Genomic DNA, 21052 nt, shown 5'->3' on the forward strand with positions numbered 1-21052 from the left:
AGTTTCTCCTCAGACTAATCCTAATACCAATTTCTATTTCAGTCAGGGTTCAGTTAAGATGCAGAAACTGCAGCAATTCAACCAGGGAAAGCATAATATAATGAATTATTCACTTGGTGAAAAGGTGGTTAGCTACTAAAAGAGTGTAAGAGAATTTTATGGGAATAGAAATGGCAACCACAGAATACAGCTATTATTCTCAGAGCTGAGGGAAGGATAAATAAGGAGGAAACTTCAAAATGTAGAGAAAAGCTGCTCCAGGCTAAGATTTGGGTCTCTAAGGAGATGGCTCAGCTACTACAGAAACACGTCACTCACCACTCGGATGAAGAGGAAACCTTCTAGACGACACTCACTAGCTGGAGCCATGGGAGCAATTCACCACCAGAAAGGATACTGCCAAGGCCAGCTGTGGCCTGATTCATTCACTGTCATGTGGAGAAAAAAATCAAGATGAGTCCTTCATTCTCCAGTTCGGAGAATCCCATCAGCACACCCTTCATCCCCAGTTGGTTAAACCCAACATCTGGCAGAGAAAAACTGTAGCTTGCAAGAGCACAGATCCAGGACCATACAGCAGGATGAGGAAAGGTAGATGTGGAGCTAAAGGAAAATGAATGCACAATTGGAACACCTGAACATAAACACTAGGAGGAAAGGTGGAAAGAGGTAAATAATTAGAAGACATACTTAGAGGCAGAAGCGCTTGTACTTGATTTTGAGTCCTTTTGGAAGTGAGTAAGAGGAGGGCTCAGGATGACGTTCTCCTAAGAGAGAAGGGAGAAAACTAGGGATGTTCAGTCTTGTATCAAATGAGTTTTGTTTGGTGGGGGAGGTAGGGAATTAAGAATTACATTTTGGGCATATTCCATATATCTATGACAGAGGTCAAGGCATCAAATGGCAGACAGCAATGCAAAGCTTGAGGCTGGCTGAATATAAATGGGCATCATCAGCAGGTAGATGCTATTTCAGGTCCCAGGACTAGATGACATCACTTACAGAGAAACTGTACTTGGATAAAAGGGCAACAAGTGTGCTCTGAGAAGCTCGAACACTTACAGAAATCAGAGAAGGGATGAGGTGCGACTAAAGGAGACAGATTAGCCAGTGAGAGAGGAGGAAAAAAAATCAGGAGAAGCTGGGGTTATGGAGGCAGAGTAAGAAGTGTTTACCACCAAAGCAGTCAATTCTGTCAAATACCAATTCCACTGGATTTAACAAGATGAGTTTAAATGAACAGAGGAAAAGAGTTAGGAGCAGAGAAGTGAGTTGTAGCAAGAGGAAATGGTGGGTCTAGGTAGGACTTTTAAACTGAGCTGTCCAATATAGGAGCCTCTAGTCACAGGTAGCTCCTGAGCACCGGAAATGAGATGTGCTACTGGTATAAATAATGAACCAAGTTTTTAAAACTTAGTACAAAAAAAGTATTAAATATCTTGTTAATGATTTTTATATTAGTTGCATGTTAAAATGGTAAATTTTGTATATAATGTGTTAAATAAAATATATTACAATTAGTTTTTCTTCTTTTCACTTTTTGTGGTAGAATTTTTATTTTATTTATATATTTTAATTTTTGGCTGTGCTGAGTCTTCATTGCCCCGTGTGGGCTTTCTCTAGTTATAGCGAGGGGGGAGGGGCTACTTTCTAGTTGTGGTGCTCAGGCTTCTCACTGCGGTAGCTTCTTGTGTTGTGGAGCACTGGCCCTAGGTCTGAGGGCTCAGTAGTTGTGGTGCACGGGCTTAGTCGTCCTGTGGCATGTGGGATCTTCCAGGACAAGGGATCAAACCCATGTCCCCTGCATTGGCAGGCGGATTCTTATCCACTGGACCCCCAGGAATATCCATCTTTTCACTTTTTTAAGGCAGCTATCATTAAAATTTTAAATACATACATGGCTGTATTAGGGCATGTTTGCATGCTAACAGAATGAGCAGGGGAGAAGCAGAGATTGATAAATGTAGAAAGAGAAAGCAGAAGAGGGAAGTCATACATAAGCTTTAAGAGATAAGGAGAAGTGGGGAAACAACCATAGATTGATGGACAGAGGGAAAGACAGATGCACACATGCAAATATTTCTCATATCCTTTAAAAAGGAACTCTGTGCATGTGCACTCAGTCACATCTAACTCCTTGCGACCCCCTGGACTGTAGGCCACCAGGCTCCTCCATCCAGAGAATTCTCCAGGCAAGAATACTGGAGCGGGCTGCCATTTATTTCCTTCTCCAGTAAACAGAGGCTATCCAATCTTCTTAAACAGCCATGAAGCATTAATAAACATTTACCAAGGTCTAGGCTGAACTCCTGGAGTTGGTGATGGACAGGGAGGCCTGGCTGATGCAATTCATGGGGTTGCAAAGAGTCAGACATGACTGCGCAACTGAACTGAACGGAACTGAACTGAAGGCTGCAAATAAAATCTTAATATGCTTCAAAAGGTACAGTTCATATTGCAAGAAAATAAGAAATTCACAAGGAAAAGGCAGCAAACTCAATCTAACCTCATGAAACACACAAAACTGTTTCCTAGATAACTCTCGGGTTAAAGCAGAAGTCAAAACTAAAATACGGAATGTTTAAAAATTAAAAAAAAAAAAAAACACTACATTTCAAAATTCATCTGATCCCACCAAAGCCTTAATGGATGGAAACATTCAGAATTTTTAGTCATCTTCTTAGCATACTGAAGACAAACTAAATGACTTAAGCATTCAAATCAAGAAACTAATAAACGAACACACAGAAGGAATACAAAGAAGAACTAACAAAAAGATCTTAATGACCCAGATGACCACGATGGTGTGACCACTCACCTAGAACCAGAAATCCTGGAGTGCCACCTGAAATCAAGTGCGCCTTAGGAAGCATCACCACGAACAAAGGTAGTGGAGCTGATGGAATTTCAGTGGAGCAATTTCGAATCCTAGAAGATGAAGCTGGTAAAGTGCTGCACTAAATATGCCAACAAATTTGAAAAACTCAGCAGTGGCCAAAGGACTGGAAAACGTCAGCTTTCATTCCAATCTCAAAGATAGGTGATGCCAAAGAATGTTCAAACTACTGCACAATTGCACTCATCCCACACGCTAACAAAGTAATGCTCAAAATTCTCCAAACTCGGCTTCAACAGTACATGAACTGAGAACTTCTAGATGTACGAGCTGGATTTAGAAAAGGCAGAGGAACCAGAGATCAACTTGCCAACATCCACTGGATCACAGAAAAAGCAAGAGAATTTCAGGAAAACATATACTTCTGCTTCATTGACTACACTAAAGCCTTTGACTGTGTGGATCACAACAAACTGTGGAAAATTCTTCAAGAGATGGGAATACCCAACCACCTTACCTGCCTACAGCAAAACCTGTATGTAGGTCAAGAAGCACCAGTTAGAACTGGACATGGAACAATGGACTGGTTCCAAATTGAGAAAGGAGTATGTCAAGACTGTATATTGTCACCTTGCTTATTTAACTTATATGCAGAGTACACCAGGGCTTCCCTGATAGTTCAGTTGGTAAAGAATATGCCTGCAATGCAAGAGACCCTAGTTTGATTCCTGGGTCAGAAAGATCCACTGGAGTAGAGATAGGCTACCCACTCCAGTATTCTTGGGCTTCCCTTGTGGCTCAGCTGGTAAAGAGTCCGCCTGCAATGTGGGAGACCTGGGTTTGATTCCTGGGGTTGTGAAGATCCCCTGGAGAAGGGAAAGGCTACTCACTCCAGTATTCTGATCTGGATAATTCCATGGACTGCATACTCCCCAGGCTGGATGAAGCACAAGCTGGAATCAAGATTGCTGGGAGAAATATCAATAACCTCAGATATGCAGACTACACCACCCTTATGGCAGAAAGTGAAGAGGAACTAAAGAGCCTCTTGATGAAAGTGAAAGAGGAGAGTGAAAAGCTGGCTTAAAACTCACATTCAAAAAACGAAGATCATGGCATCTGATCCCATCACTTCGTGGCAAATAGATGGGGAAACAATGGAAACAGTGACAGATTTTATTTTCTTGGGCTCCAAAATCACTGCCGATGGTGACTGCAGCTATGAAATTAAGACGCTTGTCCCTTGGAAGAAAAGCTATGACCATCCTAGACAGCATACTAAAAAGCAGAGACGTTACTTTGACAAAGGTCCATATAGTCAAAGCTATGGTTTTTCCTGTACACATGTATGGATGTGAGAACTGGACCATAAAGAAGGCTGAGTACTGAAGAATTGATGTTTTTGAACTGTGGTATTGGACTCTTGAGAGTCCCTCAGACAATAAGGAGATCAAACCAGTCGATCCTAAAGGAAATCAATCCTGAATATTCATTGGAAGGACTAATGCTGAAGTTGAATCTCCAATACTTTGGCCAACTGATGCAAAGAGCCAGCTCATTAGAAAAGACACCGATGCTGGGAAAGATCGAAGGCAGAAGGAGAAGTGGACGACAGAGGATGAGACAGTTGGATGGCATCACTGATTCAATGACATGAGTTTGAGCAAGCTCTGGGAAATGATAAAGAACAGGGAAGCCTCGCATGCTTCAGTCCATGGGGTCGCCAAGACTCAGACATGACAACAACAATAAAAGATCAAACTAAAACCAACAGAGAATAGGGGAAACTAAGTAAAAGTAGAAATTAATGAACTGGCAAGCATAGGAAAACCACATAAACCTAATAAAACTGTAATTTTGTTTTGTTGTTAAATACTACAACATAAAAACCATTAGTTAGCAGAACCAAGAAAAAAGGAAGAGGAAATAAAAATATATACAGTGAGAAAGTGAATATACCCAAAAATGGACCAAAATTATAAAATTTCCAACATATGCCAATAAATTGGAATCCCATGGATGGAGGAGATTCACTGGTGGGCTACAGTCCACGGGGTCGCAAAGAGTTGGACACGACTGAGCAAATTCACTTTCACTTTCACTTACTTTCACATGAAATAGACATATTTTAGAAAGATATAAATAACTAATATTGACTCTTTAAGAGTGAAAATTAGCCTAATAATTAGAGAACTTAAAAATGTAGCAAAAGTTCTAACTTCAAAAAAGCACTAGTTGAGACTGTTTTACCAGAGAGTCCAATATATTTTAAAGAACAGATAATTTCTGAGTTATTTAAATCATTCAGATAATAAAAACTATGACAAGCTTCCCAATTTACTTTTTTAAGAAGTTTATCCTGACTCTAAAAAGTGACTATGTGGACTTCCCTGCAGGCAGAGTGGGTAAGAATCTGCCTACCAACGAAGGGGACATGGTTCAATCCCTGCTCCAGGAAGATTTCAAATGCCTTGGAGTTACTAAGCCCACACACTAGAGCCCAAGAGCCAGAACTACTGAGCCTGTATGCTACAACTACTGAAACCCATGGGCCTGGAGCCTACGCTTAGCAACAAGAGAAGCCACCACAGTGAGAACCCCGTGCACCCTAACAAAGAATAGACCCTGCTCACCATAACTAGGGAAAGCCCTCGCATAGCAATGAAGACATGGTGCAACCAAACAAATAATAAAAAATAATAAGTAAAAACTAACAATGCTAGCAAAAATAAAATAAATCTTGGGTCATTTTCACCAAGGAATATAAATTTTAAAATCCAAAATAAAATATTAACAAATCTAACTTACCACATTATAGGATACTTTTGACAGCAACCAACAGAAACCGTGATTCAAATTATTTTTAACCACATGAGTATTTCTTGACTCAGCCAGAAGTCTCAGTTCAGTTCAGTTCAGTCGCTCAGTCGTGTCCAACTCTTTGCGACCCCATGAATCGCAGCACGCCAGGCCTCCCTGTCCATCACCATCTCCCGGAGTTCACTCAGACTCGCGTCCATCGAGTCCGTAATGCCATCCAGCCATCTCATCCTGGGTCGTCCCCTTCTCCTCCTGCCCCCAATCTCTCCCAGCATCAGAGTCTTTTCCAATGAGTCAACTCTTCTCATGAGGTGGCCAACATACTGGAGCTTCAGCTTTAGCATCATTCCTTCCAAAGAAATCCCAGGGCTGATCTCCTTCAGAATGGATTGGTTGGCTCTCCTTGCAGTCCAAGGGACCCTCAAGAGTCTTCTCCAACACCACAGTTCAAATGCATCAATTCTTCGGCACTCAGCCTTCTTCACAGTCCATCTCTCACATCCATACATGACCACAGGAAAAACCATAGCCTTAGACTAAGTTTTAGGACAGGCTGCAGTTCAATAATGTTAAGAATCCAGACTTTTTTCCATGTCTCTGCTGTGCCATTCTTGGTGTTATGTCATTGCTAGTCTTGTAGAAATATGACAGCAGTATTTCTAAGCATCCAGGCACAATTCTCAGAGGAAGATAAAAAGATGACTCCCTTTGATTTTCACTTCAGAGAAAGGACATTTTTTTTCAGAAGCTCTCCTAGCAGATGTCATGTCTCATTAGAAAGAGCTAGATCAAATGTCTATTCCTGGACCAATTCCAATAAATGACAATGTTTTGTTTTAGTCTGTAGCATCAGAATCCCCTGGAAGATTTATTTAAACACATATCACAGGGTCCCATCCCCAGTTTCTGATTCAGTAGGTCCGGCATGGAGCCTGATGATCTGTATTTCTTGTACGTCCCCACGTAATGCTGATACTGATTGTCTTGGACCAATTAGGACTATCTCTGGAGCTGAAGGTGACGTCAGCCTCCCTGAGGCATCAGGCTGCCCTGAGGATGGATAGATACTTGCTTAGAGGTGTGACATATGTAGCATTTTCAACAAAGAGCAATAAATTTGAACAGAAATGGCAGAACAGAGGACAGTGGTTTTAGGCTTCCAAGGGTGGCAAGCCAAAGGAAGGTAAATATATGTGAGGAAACTAATGGAGTTAAGTTTGCTTGCAGATTTCTCTGGTGCATCTCTGAGTTGATAAGAGTCTGTCTCCAGCAAAAGGAGAATTTACATATTGCCTTTAGGAAGAAAGGAGCAGCTTTATCTAGCTTTGATGCTTCTTAATTGCCTTCAGCTCAAATAATTTTCATGTCAAAGAAGCATATTTTGAGGCGACATTCTGATTTTCTTCCATTTCTCATTTGAAACTTTATCTTCAGGAAGTTTCATGTATTAAGGCTGAGTTTGAAGCTGCAGAAAGATTTGAGTTAGATATTGTGACGTAAGAGATCAAGTCAAAGGGTAAAAAAAAAAAAACAACATAAATTGGAAAAAGCAGAAAAGAATATATCTAATTACAATGTCCCATATCTTCTTTCAGTCTCTTATGAATAGTCAGTCCAGTTAAACAATTGTGTTTCATCTAAGGAGGCAATGTTGCAGGTTTCCACCTAAACATGGCCTCTGTGTGTGGTGCAAGCAATCAGGTATTGAATAAAAGGTATTCCTATAGAAATTTTAAAAACAAAGTTTAATGATAGGAGAAAACTTACAAACCAATTTTTTTAGTCTGGAGACCAAGCATTAGAGAATATATCTAAATATGGGGTTTCTTTCAGTAAACCCCATCTTTTCTTCAAAGTAAGGATGGCAGTGACAATTTTTGATGAATTTCCTGGAATGACTAAGTTGGTGTTGGATGTCCTGGTAAACTTTCTGAGTGACCCCAAAGCAGCAGGCATGAAGGATGTCCATACATCACATCTGTTGAAGTGATTTCTCTTAAATTTATAACCAATTCACCTAGTTTGCAGTGCTCTGGGAAAAGAGCACTTAGTGATTCCAAGTTAGAAAGTGCCAGAGTCCAGCTCCAGCAGCCAGGAAATCAGCCTGAAGGGGTGAGCGGTGTCAGCAGATGATGATGTAGCCTCGGACACATAGTACGGAACTACATGTTTATTTCAAGCTTCAGGTTCTCTTTTATACTTTGACAAAAGCATTACGTCAGCATTATTTTCAGTTTCCCCCACCCGGATTTACTGTCTCCAGAAATCACTGTTGCCCTTCAAACAGAGTTCTTGCTTCAGCGATTCTCTCAGAATCGCCTTTACTATTATCTACTTTCTCTTATGTGTCCTATACTTAACTTATGATTACATTCTAACTCATGCTACATTCCTCAGTTTATTTCTGATCTTTCTAAATCCTCTTTGCCCCTAGCATCGTAAGACCACTATCTCCTAAAAAGGCTTCTAGCTATTCTTAATTATTCCTAAACCCTAAACTCAGCAATGTTCAAGCTGGCTTTAGAAAAGGCAGAGGAACCAGAGATCAAATTGCCAACATCCGCTGGATCATGGAAAAAGCAAGAGAGTTCCAGAAAAACATCTATTTCTGCTTTATTGACTATGCCAAAGCCTTTGACTGTGTGGATCACAATAAACTGTGGAAAATTCTTCAAGACATGGGAATACCAGACCACCTGACCTGCCTCTTGAGAAATCTGTATGCAGGTCAGGAAGAAACAGTTAGAACTGGACATGGAACGACAGACTGGTTCCAAATAGGAAAAGGAGTACGTCAAGGCTGTATATTGTCACCTTGCTTATTTAACTTACATGCAGAGTACATCATGAGAAACGCTGGACTGAAAGAAACAAGCTGGAATCAGGATTGCCGGGAGAAATATCAATAACCTCAGATATGCAGATGACACCACCCTTATGGCTGAAAGTGAAGAGGAACTAAAAGCCTCTTGATGAAAGTGAAAGTGGAGAGTGAAAAGTTGGCTTAACGCTCAACATTCAGAAAACGAAGATCATGGCATCTGGTCCCATCAACAGTGTCAGACTTTATTTTGGGGGGCTCCAAAATCACTGCAGATGGTGACTGCAGCCATGAAATTAAAAGACACTTACTCCTTGGAAGAAAAGTTATGACCAACCTAAATAGCATATTCAAAAGCAGAGACATAACTTTGCCGACTAAGGTCCATCTAGTCAAGGCTATGGTTTTTCCTGTGGTCATGTATGGATGTGAGAGTTGGACTGTGAAGAAGGCTGAGCACCGAAGAATTGATGCGTTTGAACTGTGGTGTTGGAAAAGACTCTTGAAAGTCCCTTGGACTGCAAGGAGATCCAACCAGTCCATTCTGAAGGAGATCAGCTCTGGGATTTCTTTGGAAGGAATGATGCTAAAGCTGAAACTCCAGTACTTTGGCCACCTCATGTGAAGAGTTGACTCATTGGAAAAGACTCTGATGCTAGGAGGGATTGGGGGCAGAGGGGAAGGGGACAACAGAGGATGAGATAGCTGAATGGCATCACTGACTCGATGGATGTGAATCTGAGTGAACTCCGGGTGTTGGTGATGGACAGGGAAGCCTGGCGTGCTGCGATTCATGGGGTCACAAAGAGTCGGACATGACTGAGCGACTGAACTGAACTGAAACTCAGCAAACTTCTGTTGCCATAAATATTTCCCTCACAAACAGATCTCAGATAACAATCCTTCCCATGGCCTCAAGCTGAGGCCTACATGCTCATCCTGGGACATTTTTTGTAAAGATCCTTGAACAAATGTCAATGGTTACTTTATAGATTATTTTCTGGGCACTGCAGAAGGCTTTGTGCTTTCTCATGCTTCTCTCAAGCACCTTAACATTCTTTCCGGCCAACTCAACCAATGAAGGGAAAGAACAAGTCAGAATCACAAGGTCTAACTCCTTCATCCCAAGACTGTGCCTGCGAGATGAGGAGAGGGGGTTGGGGCTGTGCCTCCATTTTGTCAGTAATGCCTAACGCAGCTCCCGACAAGAAAGTTGGGGGAAAAAAAGTGAAAATAATAATTTGGAGAGTTGTAGCCAGGTGTTGAGGAAATCTGAAGAATTCAGGAACCAGTACAGTTTACAGGTAGGGACTAAAACCTCAAAGACAATGAACAGGGTTAGAATCTAATATCCAAACAGATGTGCGACTTTTTATGGCACTGATAATTTTTCTGTCTAAAGTAAGACAAATCTGTTTGGCAAAATAAGTCTAATCTCACTAGATTTAGCCTGATTTGTTATACAAGAGCAGCAACACTGACCAAGGGTCTTCCAAATATTCTTTGCTGAAACTTTTCATAAGCAATCTTAGATTGGACTTTTAAAAGCTTCTCAAGGCTAGTAAGCCAAGTCAAGGAGTCATCACAAGACTTTGCCTACAAAACACTCTCCGACATAAATCACAGCAGGATCCTCTATGATCCACCTCCCAGAATTCTGGAAATAAAAGCAAAAATAAACAAATGGGATCTAATTAAAATTAAAAGCTTCTGCACAACAAAGGAAAATATAAGCAAGGTGAAAAGACAGCCTTCTGAATGGGAGAAAATAATAGCAAATGAAGCAACTGACAAACAACTAATCTCAAAAATATACAAGCAACTTGCAGCTCAATTCCAGACCCAATCAAAAAATGGGCCAAAGAACTAAATAGACATTTCTCCGAAGAAGACATACGGATGGCTAACAAACACACGACAAGATGCTCAACATCACTCATTATTAGAGAAATGCAAATCAAAACCACAATGAGGTACCACTTCACACCAGTCAGAATGGCTGCGATCCAAAAATCTGCAAGCAATAAATGCTGGAGAGGGTGTGGAGAAAAGGGAACCCTCCTACACTGTTGGTGGGAATGCAAACTAGTACAGCCACTTTGGAGAAGAGTGTGGAGATTCCTTAAAAAATTGCAAATAGAACTACCTTATGACCCAGCAATCCCACTGCTGGGCATACACACCAAGGAAACCAGAATTGAAAGAGACACATGTACCCCAATGTTCATCGCAGCACTGTTTATAATAGCCAGGACATGGAAACAACCTAGATGTCCATCAGCAGATGAATGGATAAGAAAGCTGTGGTACATATACACAATGGAGTATTACTCAGCCATTAAAAAGAATACATTTGAATCAGTTCTAATGAGATGGATGAAACTGGAGCCGATTATACAGAGTGAAGTGAGCCAGAAAGAAAAACACCAATACTGTATACTAACACATATATATGGAATTTAGAAAGATGGCAATGACGACCCTGTATGCAAGACAGCAAAAAAGACACAGATGTGTATAATGGACTTTTGGACTCAGAGGGAGAGGGAGAGGGTGGGATGATTTGGGAGAATGGCATTGTAACATGTATACTATCATGTAAGAATCGAATCGCCAGTCTATGTCCGACGCAGGATACAGCATGCTTGGGGCTGGTGCACGGTGATGACCCAGAGAGATGTTATGGGGAGGGTGGTGGGAGGGGGGTTCATGTTTGGGAACGCATGTACACCCAGGGTGGAATCATGTCAATGTATGGCAAAACCAATACAGTATTGTAAAGTAAAATAAAGTAAAAATAAAAATTAAAAAAAAGACTTTGCTTACAACAAATATGATTTGGGTGAATTCCTCTCTTCCTAAGGTCCCCCAAATATTCTGAGGTTCCTGCCCTACCAGGTAGTGACCTCCCTCACTCACTGTGATGTGGGAATCCTATAAACAAGATACAAGCTGGATTTTCAAAGTGATCTTTTTTGGCTTTTTAAAGTCAACCTTACTTCCTTAAATCTATCTGGTCATACCTGAGTCTATGTTCTTCTCAAACATGACATTCCAGTCAAAGCCTTGGTATGAGGGAGCTTATTTTTAGGTAGGGTGATAAGTAGACCAGGGCCCTTGAGGAGGATGAAGGGCCAAACTTCTTTTCTACATTGCTTTATTTTAGTCACACAAGACATTTTTTCTTAAACTCCAAATTGTCTGACTAAGGTCCGTCTAGTCAAGGCTATGGCTTTTCCAGTAGTCATGTATGGATGTGAGAGTTGGACTGTGAAGAAGGCTGAGCACCGAAGAACTGATGCTTTTGAACTGTGGTGTTGGAGAAAATTCTTGAGAGTCCCTTGGACTGCAAGGAGATCCAACCAGTCCATTCTGAGGGAGATCAGCCCTGGGATTTCTTTGGAAGGAATGATGCTAAAGCTGAAACTCCAGTACTTTGGCCACCTCATGCGAAGAGTTGACTCATTGGAAAAGACTCTGATGCTGGGAGGGATTGGGAGCAGGAGGAGAAGGGGAAGACAGAGGATGAGATGGCTGGATGGCATCACTGACTCGATGGACATGAATCTGAGTGAACTCCAGGAGTTGGTGATGGACAGGGAGGCCTGGCATGCTGCGATTCATGGAGTCGCAAAGAGTTGCACACAACTGAGCGACTGAACTGAACTGAACTGATCGGCAAAATAGTTGTTGTCATAACAACTCAGAGTTTAAGAAAAAATATCTTCTGTGACTAAAACAAAGCAATGTAGAAAAAAAATTTTGGCCCTTCATCCTCCTCAAGGGTCCCTGGTCATAACAAACACCCTCTTCCAACAACACAAGAGAAGACTCTACACATGGACATCACCAGAGGGTCAACACCGAAATCAGATTGATTATATTCTTTGCAGCCAAAGATGGAGAAGCTCTATACAGTCAGCAAAAATAAGACTGGGAGCTGACTGTCGCTTAGATCATGAACTCCTTATTGCCAAATTCAGACTTAAATTGAAGAAAGTGGGGAACACCACTAGACCATTCAGGTATGACCTAAATCAAATCCCTTATGATTATACAGTGGAAGTGAGAAATAGATTTCAGGGACCAGAACTGATAGACAGAGTGCCTGATGAACTATGGAATGAGGTTCGTGACATTGTACAGGAGACAGGGATGAAGACCATCCTCATGGAAAAGAAATACAACAAAGCAAATGGTTGTCTGAGGAGGCCTTACAAATAGCTGTGGAAAGAAGAGAAGTGAAAAGCAAAGGAGAAAAGAAAAGATATAAGCATCTGAATGCAGAGTTCCAAAGAATAGCAAGGAGAGATAAGAAAGCTTTCCTCAGCAATCAACGCAAAGAAATAGAGGAAAACAACAGAATGGGAAAGACTAGAGATCTCTTCAAGAAAATTAGAGATACCAAGGGAACATTTCATGCAAAGATGGGCTCAATAAAGGACAGAAATGGTATGAACCTAACAGAAACAGAAGATATTAAGAAGAGGTGGCAAGAATATACAGAAGAACTGTATGGAAAAGATCCTCATGACCCAGATTATCACAATGGTGTGATCACTCACCTACAGCCAGACATTCTGGAATGTGAAGTCAAATGGGCCTTAGAAAGCATCACTACAAACAAAGCTGGTGGAAGTGATGGAATTCCAGTTGAGCTATTTCAAATCCTGAAAGATGATGCTGTGAAAGTACTGCACTCAATATGCCAGCACATTTGGAAAACTCAGCAGTGGCCACAGGACTGGAAAAGGTCAGTTTTCATTCCAATCCCAAAGGAAGCCAATGCCAAAGAATGCTCAAACTACCGCACAATTGCACTCATCTCACACACTAGTAAAGGAATGCTCAAAATTCTCCAAGCCAGGCTTCAGCAATACATGAACCCTGAACTTCCAGATGTTCAAGCTGGTTTTAGAAAAGGCAAAGGAACCAGAGATCAAATTGCCAATATCTGCTGGATCATCGAAAAACCAAGAGAGTTCCAGAAAAAAACATCTATTTCTGCTTTATTGACTATGCCAAAGCCTTTGACTGTGTGGATCACAATCAACTGTGCAAAATTCTTCAAGACATGGGGATACCAGACCACCTGACCTGCCTCTTGAGAAATCTGTATGCAGGTCAGGAAGCAACAGTTAGAACTGGACATGGAACAACAGACTGGTTCCAAATAGGAAAAGGAGTACGTCAAGGCGGTATATTGTCACCCTGCTTATTTAACTTATATGCAGAGTACATCATGAGAAACGCTAGGCTGGAAGAAGCACAAACTGGAATCAAGATTGCTGGGAGAAATATCAATAACCTCAGATATGCAGATGACACCACCCTTATGGCAGAAAGTGAAGAGGAACGAAAAAGCCTCTTGAGGAAAGTGAAAGTGGAGAGTGAAAAAGTTGGCTTAAAGCTCAACATTCAGAAAACGAAGATCATGGCATCTGGTCCCATCACTTCATGGCAAATCGGTGGGGAAACAGTGGAAACAGTGTCAGACTTTATTTTTTGGGGCTCCAAAATCACTGCAGATGGTGACTGCAGCCATGACATTAAAAGATGCTTACTCCTTGGAAGGAAAGTTATGACCAACCTAGATAACATAGTCAAAAGCAGGGACATTACTTTGCCAATAAATGTCCATCTAGTCAAGGCTATGGTTTTCCAGTGGCCATGTATGGATATGAGAGCTGGACTGTGAAAGAAAGCTGAGCACCGAAGAATTGATGCTTTTGAATTGCGGTTTTGGAGAAGACTCTTGAAAGTCCCTTGCACTGCAAGGAGATCCAACCAGTCCATCCTAAAGGAGATCAGTCCTGGGTGCTCATTGGAAGGACTGATGCTGAAGATGAAATTCCAATACCTGGAGTTGACTCACTGGAAAAGACCCTGATGCTGGGAGGGATTGGGGGCAGGAGGAGAAGGGGACGACAGAGGATGAGATGGCTGGATGGCATCACTGACTCGATGCACATGAATTTGGGTGAACTCCGGGAGTTGGTGATGGACAGGGAGGCCTGACATGCTGTGATTCATGGGGTCGCAAAGAGTCTGCCACGACTGAGCAACTGAACTGAACTGATTTTGATATTAGGTTTGCAGTTTTAAGAATCCATCAATTTCCCTACTTGAGTTCTGGAAATTTACATCCAGTTCAATGGCACGATCTTAAAAGTTATCAGAATTGCATATTTTAAAGTATTCATCAAGGTCCTTTCCACTAACCTTTGAGGACAAGCAATTTTCGATCATAGTTGCTTGCAAGTTTTCAGGAAGGCATCAGAGTAAAACAATAACTGTAAATAACAAAAGATTTTAAAATATCCACTGTTAAGGACTTAATAAGAGTCTATTAACAAGAGTCTATTTAGATACAATTGGAAAAAATGGTTATTTCTGAGATACACAACATTTTAAGATGATAACTGGAATTTAACTGATAACATTATACCAGGACATATCAGATTTCTCAGAATCTCATGTAATTTCTATAACACTTACATGAATAATATATATATTATTTATACACAAATACTGCAGATGGTGACTGCAGCCATGAAATTAAAAGATGCTTACTCCTTGGAAGGAAAGTTATGACCAACCTAGATAGTATATTCAAAAGCAGAGATATTACTTTGCCGACTAAGGTCCGCCTAGTCAAGGCTATGGTTTTTCCTGTGGTCATGTATGGATGTGAGAGTTGGACTGTGAAGAAGGCTGAGCACCGAAGAGTGATGCTTTTGAACTGTGGTGTTGGAGAAGACTCTTGAGGGTCCCTTGGACTGCAAGGAGATCCAATCAGTCCATTCTGAAGGAGATCAACCCTGGTATTTCTTTGGAAGGAATGATGCTGAAGCTGAATCTCCAGTATGTTGGACACCTCATGTGAAGAGTTGACTTATTGGAAAAGACTCTGATGCTGGGGGAGATTGGGGGCAGGAGAAGAAGAGGACGACCCAGGATAAGATGGCTGGATGGCATCACAGACTCGATGGACGTGAGTCTGAGTGAACTCCGGGAGATGGTGATGGACTGGGAGGCCTGGCATGCTGCAATTCATGGGGTCGCAAAGAGTCGCACACGACTGAGCGACTGAACTGAACTGATAACCCCCAAAAATCAAACATCACGTCTTACTTGACAACACTTGCCATGTAATTTAACATCTCAAGTAAGCCTAATTAATTTAATGTCTCTCTGTTTATAAGAAAAGAAATCTCTTGATATATTCTGGGGCTCTGTGATAAATTCCCAAAGTTAGTTTACGGTCAAAAAACTTCATTTAGAATTTGATTTTGGGAAGTTTGTCAAAAATGTCAAAGGCTTAAAATGCATGATTAAATAAAATCACAGGTGTTATCTCATTGTGGCTTTGCTTTGCATTTCCCTGATGATTAGTGATGCTGAACATTTTTACACATGCCTGTTGGCCATCTGTATTTCCTCTTTGGGAAAATGTCTATTTGGTTCTTTTTTTTTTTTTTTGATGTTGAGTTATATGATCTGTTTATATATGCTAGATATTAATCCCTTACTTATCATATCACTTGCAAATATTTTCTCTCATTCAGTAGGCTGTCTTTTCATTTTACTGATAATTTCCTTTGCTGTGCAAAAGTTTTTAAGTTTAATTAGGTCACAACTGTTTTTATTTCCTTTATTTCAGGAGATGGATCCAAAAACAGTCCTGCAATTCATGTTAAAGAGTGTTCTGCCTATGTTTTCTTCTAGGAGTTTTATAGTATTCAGTCTTACACTTAGGTCTTTAATCTACTTTGAATTTATTTTTGTATATGGTATTAGAGAATGTTCTAATTTCATTCTTTTACAGGTAGCTGTTCAGTTTTCCCAGCATCACATATTGAAGAGATTGTTTTCCCATTGTATATTCTTACTGCCTTTGTCATAGATCAATTGACCGTTAAGTGTATGAGTTTATCTCTGGGCTCTCTACCCTGTTCCATCGATATGTGTCTGTTCTTGTGCCAGTACCATACTGTTTGATCACTGTAGCTTTGTAATATAGCCTAAAGTTAGGACATGTGATTTCTCCAGCTCTGTTCTTTCTCCAGATTGTTTTGGCTATTTAGGGTTATGTTTCCACACAAAAAAATTTTAATTATTTGTTCTAGTTCTGTGAAAAATGACATTGCCACTTCTATAGGGATTGGATTGAATCTGTAGATTGCTTGAGTAGTATTATTTTAACAATATTGATTCTTCCAATCCAAGAATATGGTATATCTGTCCATCTGTTTGTGTTGTCTTCAATATCTTTCATCAGTGTCTTCTAGTTTTCAGAGTACAGATCTTTTGCCTCCTTACTTAGGTTCATTTCTATGTATTTTATCCTTTTATATGTGACAGTAAATGGGATTGTTTCCTTTTCCTCTCTCTGTACTTCATTGTTAGTGTATAGAGATGCAACTATGCAATTTTACCAAATTCATTGATTAGCTCTAATAGTTTTCTGGTGGCATCATTAGGATTTTATTATTTAATGCTGCCACTGCTGCTAAGTCACTTCAGTCATGTCTGACTCTGTACGACCCCATAGATGGCAGCCCACCAGGCTAGTCTGTCCCTGGGATACTCCAGGCAAGAATACTGGAGTGGGTTGCCATTTCCTTCTCCAATGCATGCATGAATTCTAAGTCACTTCAGTCATGTCCGACTCTGTGTGACCCCATAGACAGCAGCCCACCAGGCTCCTCTGTCTACAGGATTCTCTTGGCAAGAATACTGGAGTGGGTTGCCATTTCCTTCTCATTATTATTTACAGTTTATGTCATCTGCAAATAGAAACTGTTTTATTTCTTTCCTATTTAGATTCATTTTATTTCTTTATTAAAGTTTTATTTCTTTATATTAAAAAGATCATACACCATGATCATGTGGGATTTACCTCAGGAATACAAGGATTTTTCAAAATCCACCAATCAATCAATGTGATATACCACATTAACAAATTGAAGAATAAAAACCATATGATCATCTCAATAGACACATGAAAAGCTTTTGACAAAATTCAACATCGATTTATGATAAAAATTTTTCAGAAAGCAAGCAGACAGATCTCAATATAATAAAGGCCATACATGACAAACACAGAGCAAAGATCATACTTAATGGTGAAAAGCTGAAAACAATTCCTCTAAGATAAGGAACAAGACAATGATGTCCACTCTCATCCTTTTTATTTAACATAATCTTGAATGTCCTACTCACAATAATCAGAGAAGAAAAATAAATAAAGGAAATCCAAGTAGGAAAAGAAGAAGTAAAACCATCACTGTTTGCAGATGACATGATACCCTATACATTTCACACACAAAAATTCCAAGTGGTCACTCACAATGACACAACTTGAGTTCTGTTACTTTAACTTTATAATCATTGAGCTGTTGTTGCTTACTTCAAACCTGTTGTTTAAATGCAAGGATTATTACCTCAGGAGTTAGAGACAGAAACAGTGCTGGAAAACAGTTTGAACCACAATGAATTTATAACTGACATAAACGAGGTCTACAAATACTGGACAGTGGAGAATTCTTCAAATTAACTTCTATGTAGAAGACTTTCTTTAAAAAAAAATAAATAAAGGATAAGTAAGTTAAATGTGGGCTTCGCTGGTGGCTTAGATGGTAAAGAATCTGCCTGCAACGTGGGAGACCCAGGTTTTATCCCTGGGTTGGGAAGATCCTCTGGAGAAGGGCATGGTGACAGACTTGTCTGGAGAATTTCATGGACAGAGGAACCTGGTGAACTACAGTCCATGGGGTCACAAAGAGTTGGACACGACTGAGTGACTAAGCACAGAACACACATAAGTTAAATGTGCTAACCTAGAGCTAAGGTATATATTACATATTAATACTCACCAGTGACTGGAGCAATTGTTTACAATTTAGACCAACATTAAGATTTTTCTAAGAAGTATTTTACCACTAACATTGCTTAGAAGTGTCAGATCTTGGTGCTAATGACAAGCAGCCTGATATTATTATAATCATCATCTTTAAATTCTCAAAAAATTTATAGCTTGATTGCCTGTACTTGGGGAGGACTTCTCTCACCACATAGCTTTAGTTCACCCTGGCAGTAGGCCTCAAAGAATTTAAGTTGGGAAGCTAGGAGGCTATTAGTTAGCATCCTGTATAAAGTATCCTTTAATGACTAGGTGGGTTATCTTGCACCGTTCAGCATCAGTCATCTGCTCCTCTGCTTCTAGAGTTCCTGCCACTTGCACTCCTCTCTGGGCCATATCATGGCTTCTGCTTACTACCTTACTTAACCATCTTTCAGCTTCTACCCTTCCTGTGAACTACTTTGAACTGTTAACTTAATTGGCTGTCTTGCATTCCAGTCATCAAAAGAAGAACCAGTAACAAAATTTTGTACCAGGCTCCCACAGGCTATTACCCAATCTGCAGGTTGATTGCCTTTGAGTCAAGTACCCAGTCCTGGGCAACCACAAAAAGCCAGAGTGGCAGGGCCATGTGGTTGACATTGCTGAGGAGAAATCTGGGCAAGGCAGGCATTCAAATTGGTTTCTCTCCCCAAACACTTCTTTTTCTCTCCTTTTTCTTTCTTTCTTCTTCCCTTTCTCAGGTCTTACTACTTGTCTGCTATCTGCTTTTTCTTCTCTCCCTCTCTACTTTTCCTGTCTTCTCTCTATGATAATCTCTGAAGATATACAGAGATATGTAGACATGAAGCTTCACAACTTGATATTCACTGCTCACTCTTTAAAAATCTTAATTTGTTTTCATTATAGCATCAAGTCTCTTATGCTCAACTAAAAGCAGATAAGAAAATTGATAACTTAATTCATCATCCTTTCAGTAATTCCAAGTTGACTTTTGGTCTTTGTTCTATTATGTTTTAAAATCTAATTATTTAACCATTAATGAACCCCCCCCCAATCATTATTTGTGAAACATACTAAACAGTGTCTTTCATTGTAAACAGTAAACTTTCAGGAAGAGTGCTGTATTTGGGGAAAGAAGTGTCAGAATTTACTGCTCCAATGTCCCTCTGAGAACTATTCATCATTCTAGCATTTCATAAGCTGTTGTCTTTTCATTTTTACTCCCACATGTCCTATTTTGCTTTCTTTCCAAATTGTAGATGTCTTGTAGCAGACATGACAGGAAGCAGTAACCACATTAAACATGATAAAGAAGAGCAGTAGAGAGATTATCAGCCCCACTCACACAGCAGCTTGATAGCACTGCCCTGATCAAGAGTTTCTTGTACTCCAGCCCTCTATTTTTTTCTGAAAAGAAAATCTAATTTAACAAGAAAGCTTTATAAGAATTACTTTTAAAAACATCATCCCACCTTTCTGACATTAATTTCAAGTTTTAAGTATTTCCTCCAAAGTGAAAGTGAAAGTCACTCAGTCGTGTCCAGCTCTTTGCAAACCCATGGACTAAACAGTCCAGGGAATTCTCCAGGTCAGAATACTGGAGTGGGTAGCCTTTCCCTTCTCCAAGGTATGTTCCCAACCCAGGTCTCTTGCATTGCAGGTGGATTCTTTACCAACTGAGCCACAAGGGAAGCCCAAAGTGGGTAAGGATTTTTGCCTAGCTACTATTATAACTAGAGATACATTGCTCTTTCATTCCCAGCAGAAAATGGACAAGAAACTTTGCTGTTGTGGCTGCAGAAGGTGGCCAAATGGTTCTCCAATACTTTGTGCAATCTAGTTCCACACCCATTATGTCTAACAGGTCACAAACATTTATCAATAAAATATGGTCTAACCTTTAGGAGTTCACAATCGTAATGTACTGTTGTTCTTCCAAACGGCCATTGCCAAACCCTTTACTTTTTCCTTCCTACCTTTTAACTCTTAACAATTTGGCATCCTGCCCTCCCCCAACCCTCCATCAGCATTTACTGTTTTTATCATAACTGTATAGTATATCTGCTTTCCTTGTAAGAGGAAAGACTCTCTCTTCTGTATCACCAGGCCTAGCATAGCACATAGAATACAGTTAGCAAAGCAAGGGTTATTGCATAAACTACTATCATCCAAGTAATAGCTACCATTTCCAGAGCACTTACTATGTAAACTACTAAGATAGTTACGAAAGCAGATGCACCTGACAATTGGTATTACTGGCCAGGAAGTTGAGGGTCTTATCCCTTGGTGCACTATGGCAGAGGTTAACTACTTACAGTTTATCTACACTATCCTGGAGGCTTTCCCTGAGCAGACCATCCAGTCCAAGTAGCACCTGTTACCCTCCAGCACATGCTACTGTCTAATATATTCCTATTTAATGATGTCTCCCTTACTATAATGAAAGCTCCAAGAGAACAATCATCTTGCCTAACTTGGGCTTGGCAGGTAGAAAGTTAAATAAATGAATCTAAACTTCCATTTCTTTGGGTGGCCATGTTGACTTGCACACTGTAGATCACAAGTAGGTTTTTATATTACTACTACTACTAAGTCATTTCAGTTGTGTCCAACTCTGTGTGACCCCATAGACGGCAGCCCACCAGGCTCCCCTGTCCTTGGGATTCTCCAGGCAAGAACACTGGAGTGGGTTGCCATTTCCTTCTCC

The 21052-nt window shown here is 40.3% G+C and overlaps 1 protein-coding gene across 8 annotated transcripts in view; it reads right to left on the reverse strand.

Moving 5' to 3' along the window:
• Window positions 1-21052, reverse strand: part of AADACL3 (arylacetamide deacetylase like 3) — a 189498-nt gene that overhangs the window by 167667 nt on the left and 779 nt on the right. For 2 of the 8 annotated variants that reach the window (XM_042257447.1, XM_042257456.1), the window contains exon 2: window positions 319-428. The exons of 1 other annotated variant lie outside the window; for it this stretch is intronic. The gene's annotated coding sequence lies outside the window, so the exon portion shown is untranslated. Of the gene's footprint in view, window positions 1-318; window positions 429-690; window positions 768-5644; window positions 7122-14699; window positions 14771-21052 lie in introns of all 8 variants that reach the window. 5 more of the 8 variants (XM_060396609.1, XM_060396611.1, XM_060396608.1 and 2 more) reach the window with 5 other exon arrangements.

This window comes from Ovis aries, chromosome 12 (genome assembly GCF_016772045.2).
Source record: "Ovis aries strain OAR_USU_Benz2616 breed Rambouillet chromosome 12, ARS-UI_Ramb_v3.0, whole genome shotgun sequence".
NCBI lineage: Eukaryota > Metazoa > Chordata > Mammalia > Artiodactyla > Bovidae > Ovis > Ovis aries.